This window comes from Canis lupus, chromosome 3 (assembly GCF_048164855.1).
Source record: "Canis lupus baileyi chromosome 3, mCanLup2.hap1, whole genome shotgun sequence".
Lineage (NCBI taxonomy): Eukaryota > Metazoa > Chordata > Mammalia > Carnivora > Canidae > Canis > Canis lupus.
Window position 1 is genome coordinate 45,849,604 of NC_132840.1, and position 22,248 is coordinate 45,871,851.

Below are 22,248 nucleotides of genomic sequence, written 5' to 3' on the forward strand. Positions count from 1 at the left end.
AAATTACAACTCCAAAATAAAAAGACAAATAACCTAATTAAAACATGGGCAAAGGTTCTGAATGGATATTTCACCAAAGCAGGTGTAAGAATGTCCAATAAGCATATGAGAACATGCTCAACATCATTAGCCACTAGGGAAATGCAAATCAAAACCATGATGAGATACCATTTTACACCTGCTGTAGTTGGTTATACTAAAAAAGACAGATATTAACAAAAATATGGAGAAATTAGAACCTTCATAATGCTGCTGGTGGGAATGTAAAATGGAGCGGCCATTTTGGAAGACAGTATTGCAGTTCCACAAAAAAGTTCCCATGTGACCAGGAATTTCACATAGAATTCCACTCAGAAATAGAAACATATACTTGTACACAAATGGTTAAAGCAGCCTTATTCATAGTAGTTAAAAAATAGAACTGACACAAATGTCCATCAACTGACAAACAGATAAATAAAATGCCATGTATATAATGGAATATTATTTGGCAATAAAAAAGAATGAAGTATTGATACATGCTCTAACATGGTGAGCCTTGAAAAATTATGCTAAATGAAAGAAGCCAGTCATAAAAGACCTGTATTGTATAATTTGGTTTATATGAGATGTCTGAAATTGGCAAATGTATAGAGATAAGAGTAAATTAGTGGTTGCCTAGGGGTTGAGATAAGGTTGGGAATGGGGATTGACCACTAATGGACACAAGCTTGCTTTCTGGGATAACAAAAATGTTTTCAAGTTGATTATGGTGATGTTTGTACAGCTCTGTACACCAAAACCCATTGGATTGTATACTTTATTTTTTAATTTTTTAAAAATATTTTATGTATTTATTCATAGAGACAGAGAGAGAGAGAGAGAGGCAGAGACAGAGGCAGAGGGAGAAGCAGGCTCTATGCAGGGAGCCCAACATGGGACTCGATCCCGGGTCTCCAGGATCATGCCCTGGTCTGAAGGCAGTGCTAAACCGCTGAGCCACCTGGGCTGCCCAAATTGTATACTTTATTTTTTTAATGGGGAAAAGAAGAAAATTTTACTGAAATATAACATAGAAAAGTTAAGAAATCATGAGTGCATAGTTTGATAAATCTTCACAAACCAAGCATGCCATGTAATCAGCACCTAATCAAGAAACAAGAGTCTCCGTGCCCCCTTCCAATTATAACCTCCCCCAAAGCACAACTTCTAATATTATAGATCAATTTTTTCCTGTTTCTGTACATTGGATACATTGAATTAGAGAATATGTAGTCTTTGGGGGGATGGCTTCCTTTTTTTAATAATAAATTTATTTTTTATTGGTGTTCAATTTGCCAACATACAGAATAACACCCAGTGCTCATCCCGTCAATTGCCCCCCTCAGTACCTCTCACTCATTCACCTCCACCCCCCGCCCTCCTCCCCTTCCACCACCCCTAGTTCGTTTCCCAGAGTTAGGAGTCTTCATGTTCTGTCTCCCTTTCTGATATATCCTACCCATTTCTTCTCCCTTCCCTTCTCTTCCCTTTCACTATTATTTATATTCCCCAAATGAATGAGACCATATAATTTTTGTCCTTCTCCAATTGACTTATTTCACTCAGCATAATACCCTCCAGTTCCATCCACGTTGAAGAAAATGGTGGGTATTTGTCGTTTCTAATGGCTGAGGAATATTCCATTGTATACATAGACCACATCTTCTTTATCCATTCATCTTTCGATGGACACCGAGGCTCCTTCCACAGTTTGGCTATTGTGGACATTGCTGCTAGAAACATCGGGGTGCAGGTGTCCCGGCGTTTCATTGCATCTGTATCTTTGGGGTAAATCCCCAGCAGTGCAATTGCTGGGTTGTAGGACAGGTCTATTTTTAACTCTTTGAGGAACCTCCACACAGTTTTCTAGGGTGGCTGCACCATTTCACATTCCCACCAACAGTTTAAATGGGCAAATTATATGGTATGTGAATTGTGTCTTTATAAAGCTGTTAAAAATACATTTGTGTAAAGTATACACTAAGAGAAGAAATGTTCATAATATTAATGAATGATTTGGAACTGTGCATTGTGAATTATGAATATAATTATTTAGAAAGAAGATTAGAAGCTCTGACAAATTCTGGAAAGAGTGCCACTAAAGTGTTAATGAAGGCTGCTTTGGATGGTGAACTATGGTTGATGATTTTTTTCCCCTCTGATGAGCAGGCCTTTTATAATAGGGGAAGCTTTTTTAATAAAAGAAATGAGGAGGCCTTATTTCCCAGACAGTCCTTGGGTGTAATCCTTACTCATTCTTACTCTCTGATGAATAGAAAGCAACTGAAGAGAGCTTCAGCTGTCATTCTATAGAAAACAAAAAGTGTGTTTTCCGTGCTCTCTCCTACCTCCTGTTCTTCTACCCCACAGGCCCATAAAAGAAAATAATTCAGAAAATCCTGAACAAGTGAAACCCGGAAATGTCCTGGACTTATATCCGGCAGCCTCATGCCCTGGAGGTGAAGAGCAGACAACTGCTGTCCACGGCTTCTCACAGTGAGAGTGGAATGAGGGAGGCATGTGTTCCAGCTGGGGGCATGAGTTAGGGCCCATGCCAGGTACAAGGAGAAGTTCTGTTTTTCCTTGAGTGTACACTATATGCTTATCTCTACTGAGGAAACCAGCTTTTCCTTCTTACCTCCCAAGAGGAGGAGCCAGTGCTGGCTCACATCCCTGGACAGAGTTACACTTCCCAGCTGGCCCCTCTCCAGGCTAGCCAGTTGTCCATCTCTATCTTGGAGGAACAGCTTTAACAAAGTCCTTGGCCCTGTTTGGAAATCCCCTTCCCCTTGCTCTCCCAAACAAAATTAATTTGAAACGGTTGGGTTAATCTGAAACTTTTCCTCTGAGGAACATGTGTTCCTATGAGGGGGGAGAGTGTCCTGGAGACAGTCCTGGGGCTACTTGAAGTAGGTATCTACCTCCCCAATGCTGCAATCTGCAGTGCATTCAGGGACATGCTCCTGGGTTGGAGAGAGGTCTGGGGGCCAGTTTCTGAGGAGTGGTTGAAGAGCCGGGGGCTGCTTAGCTTGGAAAAGAGAAAACTCAGGGAGATCCTGAGATTGCCTCAATGAGCTGTTAGCATAAGAAAAGCTTATTTTGGAATAATATCTCAGAGAAAAATTGGAACCAATGTGGAGAAGTTGCAAGGAGGCAAATTGCCTTAATATTAGAAAGAACTAAAAAAAAAAAAAAAAAAAAAAGGGATCCCTGGGTGGCGCAGCGGTTTGGCGCCTGCCTTTGGCCCAGGGCGCGATCCTGGAGACCCAGGATCGAATCCCACATCAGGCTCCCGGTGCATGGAGCCTGCTTCTCCCTCTGCCTGTGTCTCTGCCTCTCTCTCTCTCTCTCTCTGTGACTATCATAAATAAATAAAAATTAAAAAAAAATATTAGAAAGAACTTTTTAATAATGAGAACTTTCCAACGTGCTATGGGCTCTGTAATTGAGGATGTGATTTTTATCTGAGGAAGTCTGTGTAACAACTCTCTTTCAGGCATCATCAACTCGAGAGTGTAAAACTTTTTTCCAGCAGTTATGTGGTACTCATCATGTGCCAAGCACTATTCTAAATACTTTACATATATAATTCTCAGAATACTTACAGCATCTTTCTAAAATAAGTGTATTATTATCTTCAATTTATAGATGAGGAAAAATAAGTCCTAGAGAGTGGTTCAGTAACTTGCCCAGGGCCATTCTGTGACTCAAACCCAAGTACTTTAGGTCAAACACTCATACTCTTATACTGAGGTTACATTTATATTAATACCCCCAAGATATGACCATATGCTCCTATATGTCAAAATATAGGATTTAGGCTCTCTCATCCAGAGGCACCCAGATCATTTCCAGGAGTTCTCATAGAGTGTCTACCTATATCTACAACCTAGTGGATAAGGTACATCACCTGTCATGCACTATGGTTTCCCTCTTGATGATGTCTCAGCTTCCAGTGCTATTCACACAGCCTTGCCAACTATACTAATTGTGAGACCACCAATTTCTATGCCAAGGGGGCTTCCTCACACTGTGCCTCAGTTCATAGGGCTCAAGGCCCATGTACTGCTGGGTTCTGAGAGCTATGGAGAATGGTCTTACATCTGTGCCTCAGTTTGTCATCTGAGTCCCCAAGAAACAATACTTTTGACTGGAGTCCTCTGTCTCGCAAACAAAATGTCCCTCTCAGCTACTGGCACTCATTTCCTTGGGTATAGAGTTTCAGAGACAGCCCAACAGTTGGAGTTGGGCCCTACAACTAACATTCATCTCTGTCACCTTTGCTTCTTTCTCAACTTTCTCCTGTCACCTGGACAGCCACAATAAATAAAACTCTCTTTTCCCCCAGCCGCAAAACACAGAGCCTCCATGCACCAGGTGAAGAAAGAGAACTTTGAAGAGATGTCACCTCACTTCTCTCCAGCCCTTGCTCAGCCAGAAAGGACCTGGGATACCTGAAAGCAGAAGCAGGAAGACTCTTCTCATGGGTGCTGAGGAAAAGGGTGCCAGATGAAGTTGGAGGCTGGAAAGAATGGTAAGATCCCATAAATTCTAAAATGTTACACTCCTAAGCCCCAAATAGTTTGAAAGAAATGGAATTGCTTCAGCTTGTTTCCTCAAATAGCTCCCCTTTGGGTTTGTTTAGGGAAGAATGAGTTGTGTTTCTAGGTAAAATTTTTACCAGTTTCTGGATTCTACTTCATGTAGGGAAGGTATAGAGTGAAGGAATTGGCTATTTAGTGTAGCTCATCTTTAGGCAAGAAAGGAAGCTGGGACATGGAGGTCTGGGGTCGATTTACTGAGGGGGAGCAATTAATGGTTCTGTCTGATAAGGTATCTCCTTGAGGGAGAATTTCAGAGATGAGCTTCCTGTGCTTGTACCCAGTCTCTCTCATGTTCTTCAGGAGAGTAAACATGTCTCCATATTATCCAAGAGGTCTTCTCATTGTCCTTTATGGTCAATGTGAATTATGTGGGATATTTAGATTCTTTGAAGTTTCCATGAGAACATTTGGCTGACAAAGAGAAGTTAATAACAAGAGTAAGGTACATCTTACCGTGGATATGAAGAAAGGGTGTGATAGCCAGCCTCAAAATGGCCTCCTGGCAAGTATTCCTTGCCTCCCGGTGTTTATGTCTTGCATGGTGTCTCTCCCTGCATTGAATCCATGTTTGCCTGTACAACCAATAAAATATGGCAAAAGTGAGTGTGTGAATGTCTAGGCTGGGTCATGGCTTCCAGCTTGGTCTCCTGGATCGTTTGCTCTGGGAGAAGCCAGCTGTCCTTCATGTTGTGAAGGACACTGAAATAGCCATGTGGAGCAGCCTATACGGGAAGGAACTGAGGCCTCCTGCCAAAGCCAGCACCCACTTGTCAGTCAAGTGAGTGAACTACCCTGCAAGATTCTCTAGCCCCAGTAGAGCTCTCAGATAACTGCAGACCCTGTTGACATCTTGACTATAACCTCATAAGAGATCCTGAACCAGAACTGCTCAAACTCCTCCTTACCTATAGAAACTGTGACAGGTATTGATGACTTAAGCCACTAAGTTTTGAGCTAATTTATAACACAGTAATTGATAACCCATGCAAAGAGCAAGTCTGATTATATATGAAGGGCTCTCTAGCATAAGCCCTGTGGGTTGGGCGTCTTTATGCATCATGTCCTTGGAAGGCTAGGGGATGGTTTCCTGGTCCTGTGGTAGGGGTTGGCAAACTAGGGCCCATGGGTCAAATCCATCCCTTCACAGGCCAAATCTGCCCACATGACTTGTCTACATATCATTTATGGCTGGTTTCTTGCTACAGTGACAGAAGTGAATGGTTGTGATACACTGGATGGTTCACAAAGCTGAAAATATTTACTACTTGGCTCTTCTTTAAAAAGATTTTTTATATACTAATTTGAGAGAGAGAGAGAGAGAGAGAGATACTGCACAAGCAGGGAGGAGGGTCAGAGGGACAGGGAGAGGCAGACTCCCAACGTGGGACTCAATCCCAGGACACTGGGATTGTGACCCAAGCCAAAGGCAGACACTTAACCATTTAACCAACTGAGCCACCCAGGTGCCCCTACTATTTAGCCCTTTATAGAAAAAACTTGCCGACCCCTGTCCTATAGGAACAGTGTGATGGTGAAATGTCTTTCTCACACACATACAGTTACACATACCCTCTCCACACAAGAGCCAGAAGGGCATACATGCTATTTCATCTGCCTGGAAATTAGCCTCTCTAATTTCCTCATCTGGCTAACTTCTACTCATCCTTCAAAACTTGGTTCAGATGCACCTCCTTGAATCCAACCTTGTGAAATGCCTCTCCTTTGAGATTGGCTTATATATCACTTCCTTCTCTCAATCCCCAAAACTAAACAAATTCTAACAGCAGTGTTTCCATATCTCTTTTAGAACTCTAATCATCGCATGATGGGGATTTGTGTAGTGTCTTTCTCCCCCACTGGACTATAAGTTCTTCAAGGGCAAAAACTATTTTTATGAGAAACATACCTTTATTTACATATTCATCACAAATACTTATCAGATGCTTATTATTTGTCAGATAATTTCCCTACATTGGGATACATGGAGAAAAAAGACTGAGTCCTTGTCTTGAGGTTACTCTAGAAGAGAAGTGGAAAAGCAAACTGGCATTAAGATATGAGGTAGTGGAGATGTGTGCAAACTTCATTGTGAGCATATTTGCTGTAGCCATATAAACATCTGCAAAAAGAAATGGGTTTTCAACACTTTCATAGCATTTACCATGTCAGACACTGTACTAAGCACTTACATACATTACAATTTATTTAATCTTTATACAAAATGGCACAAGTACTATAATTATTTCCATTCTACAGGACATAGAGACCAAGAGAGATCAGGTAACTTACCCAGGGTCATAGAGCTAAAAATGTTATGTGAATTTTGGAGCAATTATTTAGTTGAATAATCAATTCTAAATCTCAGAAACAATACAAGTGTAAGAAATTGGGATAATGCTGTTCTTTTCTCCTTGAATACTAAGTGGATGGTTTCTATCAAGGTGGAAATTCCAGATCCAGATGACTCCAACTATGTTTGGCATTTTATTTCCAGGAATTGCCTTCTAGGAGATTCTACACTTTTAATGATTGTGCAAGCCTGGTTTCCTCATTGAATTGCACCATTTGCCACTTTTTAAAGTCATCCCTAGTTATCAGTTTTACTTTCCTAGGGCTCTGTGGGGGAAGAACACATTCAACAGCCCCCAATAGTGTTCTTTTCTTGCTAAAGTCAGTAAGACCATGAATTGTCTACAGCTGAATGTGAGATAGAGCCCTGGTGCCTTCTCTCTGCCATGTCTCCAGCTGTGGTCTTAGTTGTGGATTAATTGGTTCAAACCTTGAGTGTCATTCAATGGATTGGTTTAGAGATTTTGTGGCTAATGGTGCTGGTTCTAGCTTAAAGAAGATGATCGCCCCCTGTAGTATGAATCATTTAATTGCATTCTATTTTCTTTTCTAGGAATGAAGACTCTGAAGCTTCAAAGCCCATCCCCTTTAAAAATAGATAATTAGGTATTCTGAGCCATTTGTCCACTCCATTCAGGCCAGTCATTTGTACTTGGTTCAGTCTTCCTGCACAAAGAGGTGGAGGCTTTGTGGTAAAGAGTGGAGATGGGGGAGTGGGAGAAATTCCACTGAGGGCAGTGACAGGTGCTGAAAACGGCTATGCCCTTACTCAATTGCTCGGCAATTCCCTTGAAAGAGAAAGGTACAAAGTGAAGTGGTGAGGAATGATGTCAAAGCAGAGGGGAGAGTGAAATGCCAGTGTGTCCACTCATGGTTTGCAGCATATTCACTCTCTTTCAACAAGTCCTAATGGAACCAATTATGTACCAGACCTTGTTTACAATCCGGTCCTGGATTGTAAATGGCAAATAAGACAGATGTGATTTCTGCCCTTCTGGAGCAGTAAGGAATATCAGAAAGACATTAACAGTAAAATATAGTAATGGCAAATTATGGTAAGTGATGGTAGAAAGAGTGGGCTGTTACAGTGAATAATCGAGAGTAGGGGATGGGACAGGACTATTTATTTTGAATGGAATAATCAATGAAGGCCTCTTTGAGGATGTGAAGGATTGCACTTGAAGGATAATGAACATGAAGCATAAAGAAGCAAGGGGAGAATTCCAGGCAGAGGGAATGGATTGTGCAAAGGCTCTAAAGCCAAGGCCAGAGCAAGAAAACTGAAATAGCCAAGTTGCTCTTGGTGGGGGCCTTCGGTGCTTTCCTTTGTTCCATCCAAACATGTTCCTGGTGATAGCTTGAGAACACACTTTTCCACGATCTACAAGAATCTACACGATCATCTGAGGTCTCAGTCTTCAGCTATGGCTCTGAGGCAGAGCAGCATTCATCAAGAAAAGGAGGCTGTTTATGGACATGGGGTCCTTTCTCTTCCATTTTAGAACAAGCAGACCTTGGTAAAGTTTAGTATTACAAATTACTTAGGTCCTCTGGGTTCAAATCTTGGCTCTGCCACTTGGAAACTGTAACAATAGCATGTTACTTAACTGCTCTGTGCCTCAGTGTCCTTATCTGTAAACTAACTGTGAAAAATATATGTACCTCATAGGATTGTTATGAGGATATAATTCGTTCATGTTAGCTAACTGCTTAGATCAGTACCTGGCACATAAACATTCAACAATCATGTTATTATTATTACCATACTTAAACTGTTGTACCCTGCTGACAGTTCAGATGGAAGTGAATGTGTGTTGTATATTCCCCAGAGGCTGGTCTCCCAAAAATCAACTTATAGCCTTCTTATATAATTCAGTTCAGAAATCATTTTTGTACCAGGCACTGTATTGGACAGTTGACTGCATCATTTCCTTTGAGCCTTCCAACAATCTTAAGAAGCAGGTATTACTACCCTTATGTTATAGATGCAGGAACTCATGTTTAAACAGGTTAACTGGAGGATCCCTAGGTGGCTCAGTGGTTTAATGCCTGCCTTCGGCCCAGGGCGTAATCCTGGAGTTCCGGGATCAAGTCCCACATTGTGTTCCCTGCATGGAGCTTGCTTCTTCCTTTGCCTGTGTCTCTGCCTCTCTCTCTCTCTCTCTCTCTCTCTCTCTCTCTCCCCCTCTCTCTGTGTCTCTCATGAATAAATAAATTAAATTATAAATAAATAAATAAGTTAACTGACTTACCTAATACCACAAGCTAGTAGGGTTCCTAGGTCCACCACTGAGATCTGACTCAGTAGGCCTGGGTAAGTCTTTGGAATCTACATTACAAGTACTTGCCCCAACTTTCCCAGTTCTGATGAGGGTGACCTCTTTACTGTACTTGGGAAAAGTATGGCCTCCATGATCCCTGGCTACAAAGTCCATGAAGATGGGAAAGTCCATACATGCCAAGTACACAGTTTAATGATGGAAGCAGTTTGGTGCTGTTGATGTTTATTATAACAGAATGAACTAAGTTCATGGCACTGGTTCTTTGCTATAGTTATTGTCCAACAGGCACATTGGGGCTTAAAAATGTCCCCATAGTGTTTTGCATCATGTAACTTCAGTTCACAATTTCTCATGTACAGTTCCAAAATAATATCAAATAAAAATGCTCTGAAAACCAAAAGTCTTTAGGGTGGGGAAACTCATTTTGCAGTCTAACATGACTGCAAGTTTATTTGTGGATGTTATTCAAAACACTTGCTGTGAATATTTAGATACTGTGCTGCAAAATTATCAGTATGCTTGATTATGGGGTTGTATCAATGATCTATTGTCTCATAACATATTAACCCAAAACTTAATTGCTTAAAACAACAAACATTCATTTTCTCACAGTTTCTGTGGGTCAGGAATTCAGAAGAGGCTCTGCTGGGTAGTTTTGACTCATGGTCTTTCATGCAGTTGTGGTTAAGATGTTCTGGGGCTGCAGTCATCTGAAGGCTTTCCCAGGGCTGAGGGTTCCCTTGCAAGACGGCTCATTAATTTGGCTATTGGCAAGAGAAAGCACAATGCTTTTTACAACCCTGTCTTTGAAATATCCCACTGTCACTTCTGTTTTGTCCTGCTTCTTAAAAGAAAATCACCAAGATTAGCCCACACACAGGAAAAGGAGATTTAGATGTCACTTCTTGAAGAAATGACTATCAAAAAATGTGTGGACATATTTTAAAACCACCAAAGTGTTACCCATGTCTTCCTGGAAGTGTTCTGTTATATATAAGATATGAAGCAGTATTATCCTACAAAAGATATAGTAAAGATTACTAAACAATTATGGATTGCATCTGGTACTAGGAGTTTTGGATAAAGGATTATGTGTCTGTAGTATCATGATAAGCTTGCACTATGGTTTTTACCACTTTAAATAAAGAAACAGAATGTTTTGGAATATTTTCAAGCCTCAAGGAACCTGATGGATTATCCAGTAACTAGATTCTAACCTCATCTCCTTCACTCTACAGATGAATAATGTGAGATTCAGGGAGAAAAAAAAAAAGCTAAGAACATACATACCGTGTTTCAGACACTGCTAAGTACCTTAGATGTATCATTTTATTAAATTTTCCCAGGTCGGGGGGTGGGGTTGAATGGGTGACGGGCACTGAGGGGGGCACTTGACGGGATGAGCACTGGGTGTTATTCTGTATGTTGGTAAATTGAACACCAATAAAAAATAAATTTATTATAAAAAAATAGATTTTCCCAGCCTTACTGAAGAAGAAAATAAGTATCAGAAAGGTGAGTAGAATGTCTCAGATCAGAGAGCTAGTGTATTTTGGAGACAGGCTAAAAATCCATGTCTCCCAGCTGTCAACCAGAGCCCTGAACATGTAACACCCCCTCTTATGACTTGCTGGGTGTGAGAGCAGAGCTTAGAAACCATATCCCTGGAGGATAAAGTTGAAAGGTCTTCTGTCCACACACTCAGGGTTCTCGCTAGTCTGAGGATCTCATCAGCCTTCTGCTTCCCTAGCTAGTGTCCAACCTGAGATTTTTCCCCTGGGAGCCAGAGAAGAACCCCAGAAGTTGCAGAAGCAATGGCTTTGCTGCTTGTTGCCTCATCTTCAAGGTGGGATTCTGAACTTCAAGCTAGGTGGGTGCTGCTGAGGTATGACCAGGCCTCATTCCCACTTTGAAATGCCTTCTGAGGGTATACATCTCAACTATACATCATGTTCACACTCTCATCTCTGAGATCTTCCCAAACAAAACCTCCTCCCTAGGGGCTATGGCTGGAGAAAGCCTTTCCAAGGGCTGTCAGCTTTAAACTCTACAAAGGATATGACATCATCAGGCATCTAAGGTCAAAAGTTGTAATGATAATGGGTTGTAGTAAGAAAATCAGTTAGGACTCTTAGTAACAGATGTCAGAGAATCCAACCTGAAATGACATAACCTAAGGGGAAATTAATTGAAAAGTTGAGATATAGCATTGATTTCAGGGGTGGTGTGATGCAGAAAATCAAATGCTCCGGAAGGACTGGTCTCTTTTTCAACCCACCCCACCCCACCCCACTCTGCCTACTCTGTTGTTGACCCCAATTGTCAGACTGTCTTTTGGGTCCTTGAGCCAATCACTATCCTAGGAGGATGACAGAGTTCTCATTGGCCAGACCTGGGTCACACTCCTGGATGGGTGACACTCCTGGATGGGAGAATTGGGAGAGTACAGACCAGCAAGTAAAAAAGTGGAGGCTCCACTGGAGGTAGAACAAAGGGATGTTGCGGGTAAATTTGAAAACACTTGAGCTCTTATGATGTGCCAGACTCTATGCTAAGCATCTCACATGCACAAATCTCATTTAATCTTTTTAAAAGATATTTGAGAAAGAGAGAAAGTGTGAGCAGAGGGAAGGAGCAGAGGTAGAGGGACAAGCAAACTCTCCACTGAGCAGAGGGTTCCATGCGGGGCTCCATCCCAGGACTCTGGGATCATGGCCTGAGCTGAAGGCAGATGCTTAGCTGACTATGCCACCCAGGTGTCCCTCATTTGATCTTTATAAACAACTCTGTAGGATATGTATTAATATTACCTCCATATAATAGTTGAAAAAACTGAGTAAGAAACATGCTTAAGGTCACATAGCCAGTAAGTGATGGGGCCGAGTTTGAACTAGTTCTGATTCAAAAGCCATTCTTGTTCCATTTCCATGAAGCTCCTGTGATATCAGCTTCCTCTAAGTCATTTAGGCAGGGAACAGCATCTCCTCTTTATCATCTGGATCAAATAGTCATAAAATCTAGTTGATCCTACCTCCACCAGCTTTGAGCTATCTGTTCCCATCTTCTATTCCTAGTGCTACTGCCCTAAGGACTTGTTCAGTTCTCTGATAATGGATAATGAGAGTAGCTTATCCTTTTCTTGGAGAACACACATGTGAGGTCTGAGGGCCATTTTAACTTACAAATGCATATTTAAAAGTTAGAATCACATAAAATCTATGTCCTATGGTATTCTTTGAAAAATGGAAAAATTTGGTAACACTGAACCTGCAATCTTCATGGCAATAATGACTGAAATTGAGCAGCACTCTCTGGAGACAATTAGAAGGCATCTGTAGTTCAATCGGCCAAGCTCCTGTTGCTTTTTACCTCCAGACTTCCTCATTCAGGTAAGCTCCTTACCTGCTCTGTGTAAACATCTGAGTTTGCAATCTTAGTCCCTAGTCTCTCCCCATTTTTACCCTTCTTCCTTTGAGCACTAGGTTTATCTTCTTAAACCATGATCTGATTATCCCACTGACATATTTGAAGACATTTAATAGTTCCACACTGCCTACAGGCCCACTACAAACTGGATCCCAAGTTACTTTTTTAGGCCTATGTCCTGTTGAACAAGTCTCCAAACACACACACACACACACACACACACACACACACACACACAATTTCTGCCACACCCTTCTGGAAGGCTCCACATTCCCTCTCCCACTTGCTCAGGCCTTGTTCTTTGGGTCCTAAGTCCATTCTTAGTTTTCACTGTTCCTCTTCACATCTTCTCTTTGAGTTCTCACACAACTTTTAATGACCAGGTCAATACCTACCTCCTCCCAAAAAGCTTTCATCAACACTAACGTGCTCCTACTCCATACACCATTAGTAAGTTATTTTTGAGCACCTATTGTGAATGACATTTATTAAAATAGTAAGTACTCTTTATAATCAATCAGCTAAGTTCAGATTTATGGAACACTACTATGTTCCAGGCATTTTTCTAAGTGTCTTATGCTCACAACAGCTTTTTGATGTACATGCTGATCTTATTACCATCGTGCACTGAGGAATCTGACACACAGAAAATTCCAGTCATTTGCCCAGTTTCAGACAGATGGGAAGCAGTAGAGTCCAGCAGTAGAGCTGGAATCCAGGTAGTCAGGACCCAGACCCTGGGCACATTATCACCATCTGCGATATGTATTCAGCACATATTTTAAAGAAACTGCCATGTGCTAGGCATTGTAGGAGATGTTGCAAATATATAGATGAATAGCAGCACACTTGCTGCCCTCAAAGAACTCACAAGCTAGTAGAAGGAGACTGAGGTGGCCCAATAGGAGGAATGAGTATCACAGGTGCCCCATAGAAGTGTAGAAGGAGAACAGGGACAACATAGAGTTGTCCATGAGAATTTGGAAATCATGCACAAAAGGGAAGCCATGGCCATCTGAAAAGGTCAGGGAAGACTTTGTAGAGGAACTTTGAGTTGAGTCTTAAGAGGTGAGTTACACAAAAAAAGCCACATATTGTATTATTCCATTTTTATGAAATATTCAGAATTGACAAAACCACAGAGACAAAAAGCAGATTTCCAGGGCTTGGAGGAATGGGAGACTGATTACTTAATGGGCACAGGATTTCTTTTGATGATGATAAGAATATTCTGGAATTAGACTGTGGTGATGGTTGTAGAAAATTGTGAATATAATGGGAGTGATTGAGTCATACAGTTTTATTTTATTTTGTTTTAAAGATGTTTCAGAGAGAGAGAGAGAATGCACAAGCAGAGGGAGGAGCAGAGGAAGAAGGAGAAGCACAATCCTCGATGAATAAAGAGCCCTACACAGGCTCAATCCCAGGACCCACGATCATGACCCAAACTGAAGGAACACATTTAACTGATGCAACCAACCAGGCACTCTGAGTCATAGTTTAAAATGATTAAAAAAGTAAAATTTATGTTATGTAATTTTATCTCCAAAAAGAAGAGTTGATATCTATGAGGTACACTTAGTAGACCATGGGGTGGGAGTCAGTAAAGCCTGCATTAGTAGATGCAGAGAAAACATTTGACAAAATACAGCATCCATTCCTGATCAAAACTCTTCAGAGTGTAGGGATGGGAACACATCTCAATATTTTAAAAGCCATCTACAAAAAGCCCACAGCAAATATCATTCTCAATGGGGAAACACTGGGAGCCTTTCCCCTAAGATCAAGAACATGACAGGATGTCCACTTTCACTACTGCTATTCAATATAGTACTAGAAGTCCTAGCCTCAGCAATCAGGCAACAAAAGAAATAAAAGGCATTCAAATTGTCCAAGAAAAAAATCAAACTCTCCCTCTTCGCAGATGACATGATACTGTATATAGAAAACCCAAAAGACTACACCTCAAGATTGCTAGAACTCATACAGCAATTTGGCAGTGTGGCAGGATACAAAATCAATGCACAGAAATCAGTGGCAATTCTATACACTGACAATGAGATTGAAGACAGAGAAATTAAGCAATCAATCCTTTTCCAATTGCACCCAAAACCTTAAGATACCTACGAATAAACCTAACCAAAAAGGCAAAGGATCTATACCCTAAAAACTACAGAACACTTCTGAAAGAAATTGAGGAAAACGTAACCTGATGGAAAACTTTCCATGCTCATGGATCTGAAAAATAACTAATGTGAAAATGTCTATCCTACCCAGGGCAATTTACACGTTCAATGCAATCCCTATCAAGATACTATGGACTTTCTTCATAGAGTTGGAACAAATAATCTTAAGATTTGTATGGAATCAAAAAAGACCCCAAATAGCCAGGAGAATATTAAAAAAGAAAACAAATCTCAGGGACATCACAATGCCAGATTTCAAGCCGTATTACAAAGCTGTGATAATCAAAACAGTATGGTACTGGCACAAAAACAGATGCATAGATCAATGGAATGGAATAGAGAACCCAGAAATGACCCCTCAACTCTATGGTCAACTTTCATCAACAAAGCAGGAAAGAATATCCACTGGAGAAAGGACAGTCTATTTAATAAATTGTGCTGGGAAAATTGGACAGCCGTGTGCAGAAGAATGAAACTGCATCATTCTCTTACACCATATACAAAGATAAACTCAAAATGGTTGAAAGATCTAAATGTGATACAAGAATCCAAAGAATCTTAGAGGAAGAGACTTCTTTTAGACCTAAAGTCACTTCCAGCCTGAAAATGAAGGGGTGGAGAACCATTTACCATTCAAATGGTCCTAAATAGAAAGCTGGGGTTGCAATCCTCATGTCAGATCAATTAAAACCTAAATTGTAGTAAGAGATGAAGAGGGACACTCTATCATACTTAAAGTGTCTATCCTACCATAAGATCTAACAATTATGAATATTTGTGCCCCTCATGGGGGAGCCACCAAGTATATCAAGCAATTAGTAACCAAAGTAAAGTCATACTTAGATAATAATACACTAATAGTAGGAGACTTCAACATAGCACTCTCAGCCAATAACAGTACTTCTAAGCAGAACATCACCAAAGAAACAAGGGCCTTGAATGATACATCAGACTAAATATATTTCACAGATATATACAGAACATTCCATTTGAATGCAACTGAATCCACATTCTTCTCAAGTGCATATGGAACTTTCTCCAGAATAGATCACATCCTTGGTCACAACTCAGGTCTCAACTCCTACCAAAAGATTAGGATTACCCCTTGTATATTTTCAGAGTGCAATGCTTTGAAATTACAACTCAGTCACAAGAAGAAATTTGGAAGAAACTCAAACACATGAAGGTTAAAGAGCATCCTACTAAAATGATGAATGGATCAACTAGGAAATTATAGAAGAATTTAAAGGATTCATGGAAACTAATGAAAATGAAGATACAATCATTCAAAATCTTTGGGATACAGCAAAAACAATCCTAAGAGGGAAATGCATCACATTACAAGCATGCCTCAAAAAATTGGGAAAAACCCAAATACTCGCACCTAAAGGAATGGAGAAAGATAACAAGTAAAACATACACCAGGCAGAAGAAGGGAGACAATAAAGACTAAAGCAGAAGTCAATGAAATAGAGACCAGAAGAACTGTAGAACAGATCAACAAAACCAGGAGTTGGTTCTCTGAAAGAGTTAATAAGATACATAAACCATTAGCCAGCCTTAGTAAAAAGAAAAAAAGAATCAAATTAATAAAATCACAAATGAAAAAGGAGATCACAACCAATACCAAGGAAATACAAACAATTTAAAAAACATATTATGAACAGCTATATGCCAACAAATTAGGCAATCTAGAAGAAATGGATGTATTTCTGGAAAACCACAAACTACCAAAACTGGAACAGGAATAGAAAACCTGAACAGGCCAATAACCAGGGAGGAAATTGAAGCAGTCATCAAAAACCTCCCAAGACACAAAAGTCCAGGGCCAGACGGCTTCCCAGGGGAATCTATCAAATGTTTAAAGAAGAAATAATACCTATCCTACTAAAGCTGTTCCACAGGATAGAAAGGGATGGAATACCCCAAACTCGTTTATAAGGCCAGCATCGCCTTAATTCCAAAACCAAAGACCCCACCAAAAAGGAGAATTATAGACCAATATCCCTGACTCGGATCCAAAAATTCTCAACAAGATACTGGCCAATATGATCCAATGGTACATTAAGAAGATTATTCACCATGACCAAGTGAGATTTATCCCCGGGATGCAAGGGTGGGTCAATACAGGTAAAACAATCAATGTGATAGATAACATGAAGAATAGAAAAAACATGAACCATATGATCCTCTCAATAGACACAGAGAAAGCATTTAACAAAATACAGCATCCATTTCTGATCAAAACTCTTCAGAGTGTAGGGATAGAAGGAACATTCCTAAGCATCTTAAAAGCCATCTATGGAAAGCCCACAGCAAATATCATTCTCAATGGGAAACACTGGGAACCTTTCCCCTAAGATCAAGAACATGACAGGGATGTCTACTCTCACCACTGCTATTCAACATAGTACTAGAAGTCCTAGCCTCAGCAATCAGGCAACAAAACGAAATAAAATGCATTCAAATTGGCAAAGAAGAAGTCAAACTCTCCCTCTTTGCAGATGACACGATACTGTATGTAGAACACCCAAAAGACTCCACCCCAAAATTGCTAGAACTCATACAGGAATTCAGCAGTGTGGCAGGATACAATGTCAATGCCCAGAAATCAGTGGCATTTCTATACACTAACAATGAGACTGAAGAAGAGAAGTGAAGGAGTCAATCCCATTTACAATTGCACTGAAAAGCATAAGATACCCAGGAATAAACCTAACCAAAGAGGTAAAGGCTCTATACCCTAAAAACTACAGAACACTTTTGAAAGAAATTGAGGAAGTCACAAAGACATGGAAAAACAGTCCATGCTCATGGATTAGAAGAATGAATATTGTGAAAATGTCTATGCTACCCAGGGCAATTGACACAGTTAATGTAATCCCTACCAAAATACCATGGCCTTTCTTCAGAGAGTTGGAACAAATAATCTTAAGATTTGCGTGGAATCAGAAAAGACCCCAAATAGCCAGGGGAATATTGAAAAAGAAAACCAGAGCCGGGGGCATCACAATGACGGATTTCAAGTTGTATTACAAAGCTGTGATCATCAAGACAGTGTGGTATTGGCATAAATTAGACACATAGATCAATGAAACAGAATAAAGAACTCAGAAATGGGCCCTCAACTCTATGGTCAACTAATATTTGACAAAGCAGGAAAGAATATCCACTGGAAAAAGGACAGTCTATTTAATAAATGGTGCTGGGAAAATTGGACAGCCACGTGCAGAGGAATGAAACTGCACCATTCTCTTACATCAGACACAAAGATAAACTCAAAATAGATGAAAGATTTAAATGTGAGATAAGAATCCTTCAAAATCCTAGAGGAGAGCACAGGCAACTGTGCTTTTTGAACTTGGCCACAGCAACTTCTTGCAAGATACATCTATGAAGGCAAGAGGAAACAAAAGCAAAAATGAACTATTGGGGCTTCATCAAGATAAAAAGCTTTTGCACAGCAAAAGGAGCAGTCAACAAAACTAAAAGACAACCTACAGAATGGGAGAAGACATTTGCAAATGACATAAAGATAGGGCTAGTATCCAAGATCTATAAAGAACTTATCAAATTCAACAGCAAAGAAACAAACAATCCAATCATGAAATGAGCAAAAGACATGAACAGAAATTTCACCAAAGAAGACATAGAGATGGCCAACAAGCACGTGAGAAAATGCTCCGCAACACTTGCCATCAGGGAGATACAAATCAAAATCACAATGAGATACCGCTCACATCAGTAAGAATGGTGAAAATTAACCAGACAAGAAATAACAAATGGTTGGAGAGGATGTGGAGAAGGGGTTACTCTCTTGCACTGCTGGTGGGAATGTGAACTGGTACAGCCACTCTGGAAAACAGTGTGGAGGTTCCTTAAAGAGTTAAAAATAGAGCTAGCCTATGGCCTAGTATTGCACTACTGGGTACTTACCCCAAGTTACAGATGTAGTGAAAAGCAGAGACACCTGCACCCCAATGTTATAGCAGCAATATCCACAATAGCCAAACTGTGGAAGGAGCCTTGGGGTCCACTGAAAGAAGAATGGATAAAGGAGATATGGTCTATATATACAATGGAATATTTTCAGTCACCAAAAAGGATGAATATCCACCATTTGCTTCAATGTGGATGGAACTGGAGGGTATTATGCTGAGTGAAGTAAGTCAATCAGAGGACAATCATCATATAGTTTCACTCATGGGGAATATAGAAATAGTGAAAGGGATTATAAGGGAAAGGAAGGAAAATAAGTGGAAAAAATTAGGGTGACAAAGCATGAGAGACTCCTAACTCTGGGGAATGAACAAACTGTAGTGGAAGGGGAGTCGGGAGGGGGGATGGAGTAACTGGGTGACAGGCACTGAAGAGGGCACTTGACAAGATGTCCACTATGTGTTCTACCATATGTTGGCAAATCGAACTTCAATTTAAAAAATGAAAATAAATAATTAAATATATAATAAATAAAATTTAATTTTTAAAAGTCATAAATAAATAAATAAAATTTTAAAAGCTTCCCCCACCCTTAAGTCTCATGTAATTGTGGGAAGTGGTTTAGTATCTTCTGCGATGTTTACATTTTATTTATTTATTTATGACAGTCACACAGAGAGAGAGAGAGAGAGAGGCAGAGACACAGGCAGAGGGAGAAGCAGGCTCCATGCACCGGGAGCCCGACGTGGGATTCGATCCTGGGTCTCCAGGATCGTGCCCTGGGCCAAAGGCAGGCGCCAAACCGCTGCGCCACCCAGGGATCCCTGATGTTTACATTTTAAAGACATGGGAAGACTTACATCTTGAAGAGATAGAGAAAGAATGTATGCTTCCTCTCTAATGTATGCTTTCCTCTCTAATTGGTATATTTGTCTATCGGAAATCGAAGGTAATTACTATTTTAAAATTTCCTACCTGTTTTTTTTTTTTTTTAAGTGCAGGACAATTATGTTTTAAATGCACTGATTTTTCACCATATCTGTAAGCATCTTAAGATGTATAATGAAAATTTTGGGCTTGGCAAAAAGATAGATAAACTGTAAAATGTTTCTGGAACCACACCTCAGGTCCTATGATAACTTGATTTGTTAAATAGGGACAGCTGTTGCTAATTTCTCAAATAATTGGGTTGTAGCTTGAATATCAAATGAGTCGCCATCCAACTACATTTTCCTTAATTTTCTTCTTTATTTCAGGAAGAATATTAGCAATGAAAATGGAAATTAAAAGATGTCTACATTCTAGAGTTTAATGCAGAATGCTTTTGCAAAATTTTATACAGTGTTTAACAAAGACCTTCAAACACTATCTTTTCTGAATATACAATCAATCTTGGACCAATTTTTCTCAGGGAGAAAACCTTTATTACCACTTCTCTCAGTCCATGAAACATTAACCTCCGTCTTACCCATTTCCTAATCATTTATAGGAGCTCCTAGAAGAAATTCTGGTCATTTGTTTCCTCTGGAGGGTTTTTTGTTTTTTTTTTTTTTCTTTTTTACTGCCCCCTGGTGGACATCTGGCTTGTCTGATAACTAATCATGGGAAGGATGGATACTACTTAGCAGCTGTTAAAAGTGACAATAGGCTCCAATTGAAATCTTTTATGCTGAACCCCACAAAATCATACCAAGACTTAATTATAGTTTGGCTGTCTCAGAAAAAAAAATTGGAAACTAGTCAGTCAGGAACCACCTGGTCAGATTACTTAGGTAATCTGCCTGAAGGACCCCTGGTATCCCCTGAAGGAAAGTAACCTTGCAATAACCAACCCACTTTTTAGCCAGCATAACTTCTTTCTTCCTGTTCTCTTCTGCCTATAAAAGTCTTTAATTTTGGACAGCTCCTTTGGAGTTCCTTTCTATCTGCTAGATTGGTTGCTGCTCAATTCAAATTAATTTTTGTTCAAATAAACTCTTAAAATGTTTAATATGCCCCAGTTTATCTCTTAACACAGCCAATCAAGATATTTTTGAGTGGGGTTGTAATTCATTTCTAATTTAATTTCTCTTAAATTTGGTAAGATTTTTGGAAAGTAGAAATAGAAGGGCTTTACAATTTTAAAGATCTGTTGCTATCCAGGAGACAGATAAATTCTTTGTGGTGATGGGTACAGGATATATCCTAAAGGACATTGCATAAGAAGACCTGAAGCTTACAGAGCCTGATTATAGAGTCCTGGAAAATAAGGTAAATTGTAAGGGACAAAATGAGCCTGACTGTCCTTCTCAGGTGATTCTGCTAAATTCAATCCTTGGCTTTGAGCATTTGCATGTCATCTATAGTTTGGCCCTAGAGATCAGACTGTGGTGCTCTCTGTAAATCTTTTAGGGAAAGGGAAATTTAAAAGGTGTCTTGGAAATATTGGCGGTGCGGGGGAGATGGAAGAATTTTTTTAAATTTTTATTTATTTATGATAGTCACACACATAGAGAGAGAGAGAGAGGCAGAGACACAGGCAGAGGGAGAAGCAGGCTCCATGCACCGGGAGCCCGACGTGGGATTCGATCCCAGGTCTCCAGGATCGCACCCTGGGCCAAAGGTAGGTGCTAAACTGCTGCGCCACCCAGGTATCCCTGAATTTTAGTAACTAAGGGAAGTTGCTGAGGAATTGGGGCCAGATATTAAGAAGGGGAATTTGTGTCGGATATGGATTTCAGTATTTAATATGTTTATTTTCCATTCTTTCACCTTGTTAAGAGCATTCCTAGAGCTAGTGGTTATACTCTTTTGTATATACTTTTAAATTTTCTCTTTCCATAGGTACCAGTCGTTATACTCCTTTGTACATACTTTTAAATTTGGTCTTTCCATAGGTACCAGTCTTTCCATAGGTTTCCATTGTTTAGGATGAGAGCTCTCTATTTTTTTTTCAAATATAGATTTTCCAATTCAAAAGGTCAATCATTTGGCCATTGACAAATAGGATCTTATATTAATCTCAATGTTGACTCAAACCAAAATACCTTTTTTTTTACGGCTTAACCATGGACACAAGAGGCATCCCAAAAGAGGGTGCAAAAGATACAGTCCTCATAAGATACAGAAAGTTCACTCTCAGCCTAAGAAAGTGAAGACTTTTGTTGTCACAGGTGGTAAGAATTGTGTAGGAAGAATAGTGTCTACTGTTTTCTATGAGATCATAAGACACTTGTAGTCACAGACCCACTAATCTGTGATGCCAGGCAGGCATTACTAGAATGGAACATTTTCAGCACTGACAATACTATGAAGGTTGAGATGACAAAGACCCCTCATGGCAAATTCCACTGTGAACTGGCACAATTAGACAAAAAAAATGGTGCTTGTGACTCCACGTCTCAAAATCCCAGGCTATTTGACCACCAGATGCACAACAGTGCATGCGCCTCCTGGCTAGTG

At 40.1% G+C, this 22,248-nt stretch overlaps 1 long non-coding RNA gene across 1 annotated transcript; it reads left to right on the top strand.

Annotated features, from left to right (window-relative positions):
* Positions 1 to 4,359: 4,359 nt before the first annotated feature.
* Positions 4,360 to 14,219, top strand: LOC140624896 (uncharacterized). Its single transcript, XR_012024334.1, has 2 exons — positions 4,360 to 4,555; positions 14,004 to 14,219. It is a non-coding gene; the product is annotated as an uncharacterized lncRNA (long non-coding RNA).
* The last annotated feature ends 8,029 nt before the right edge of the window (positions 14,220 to 22,248 follow it).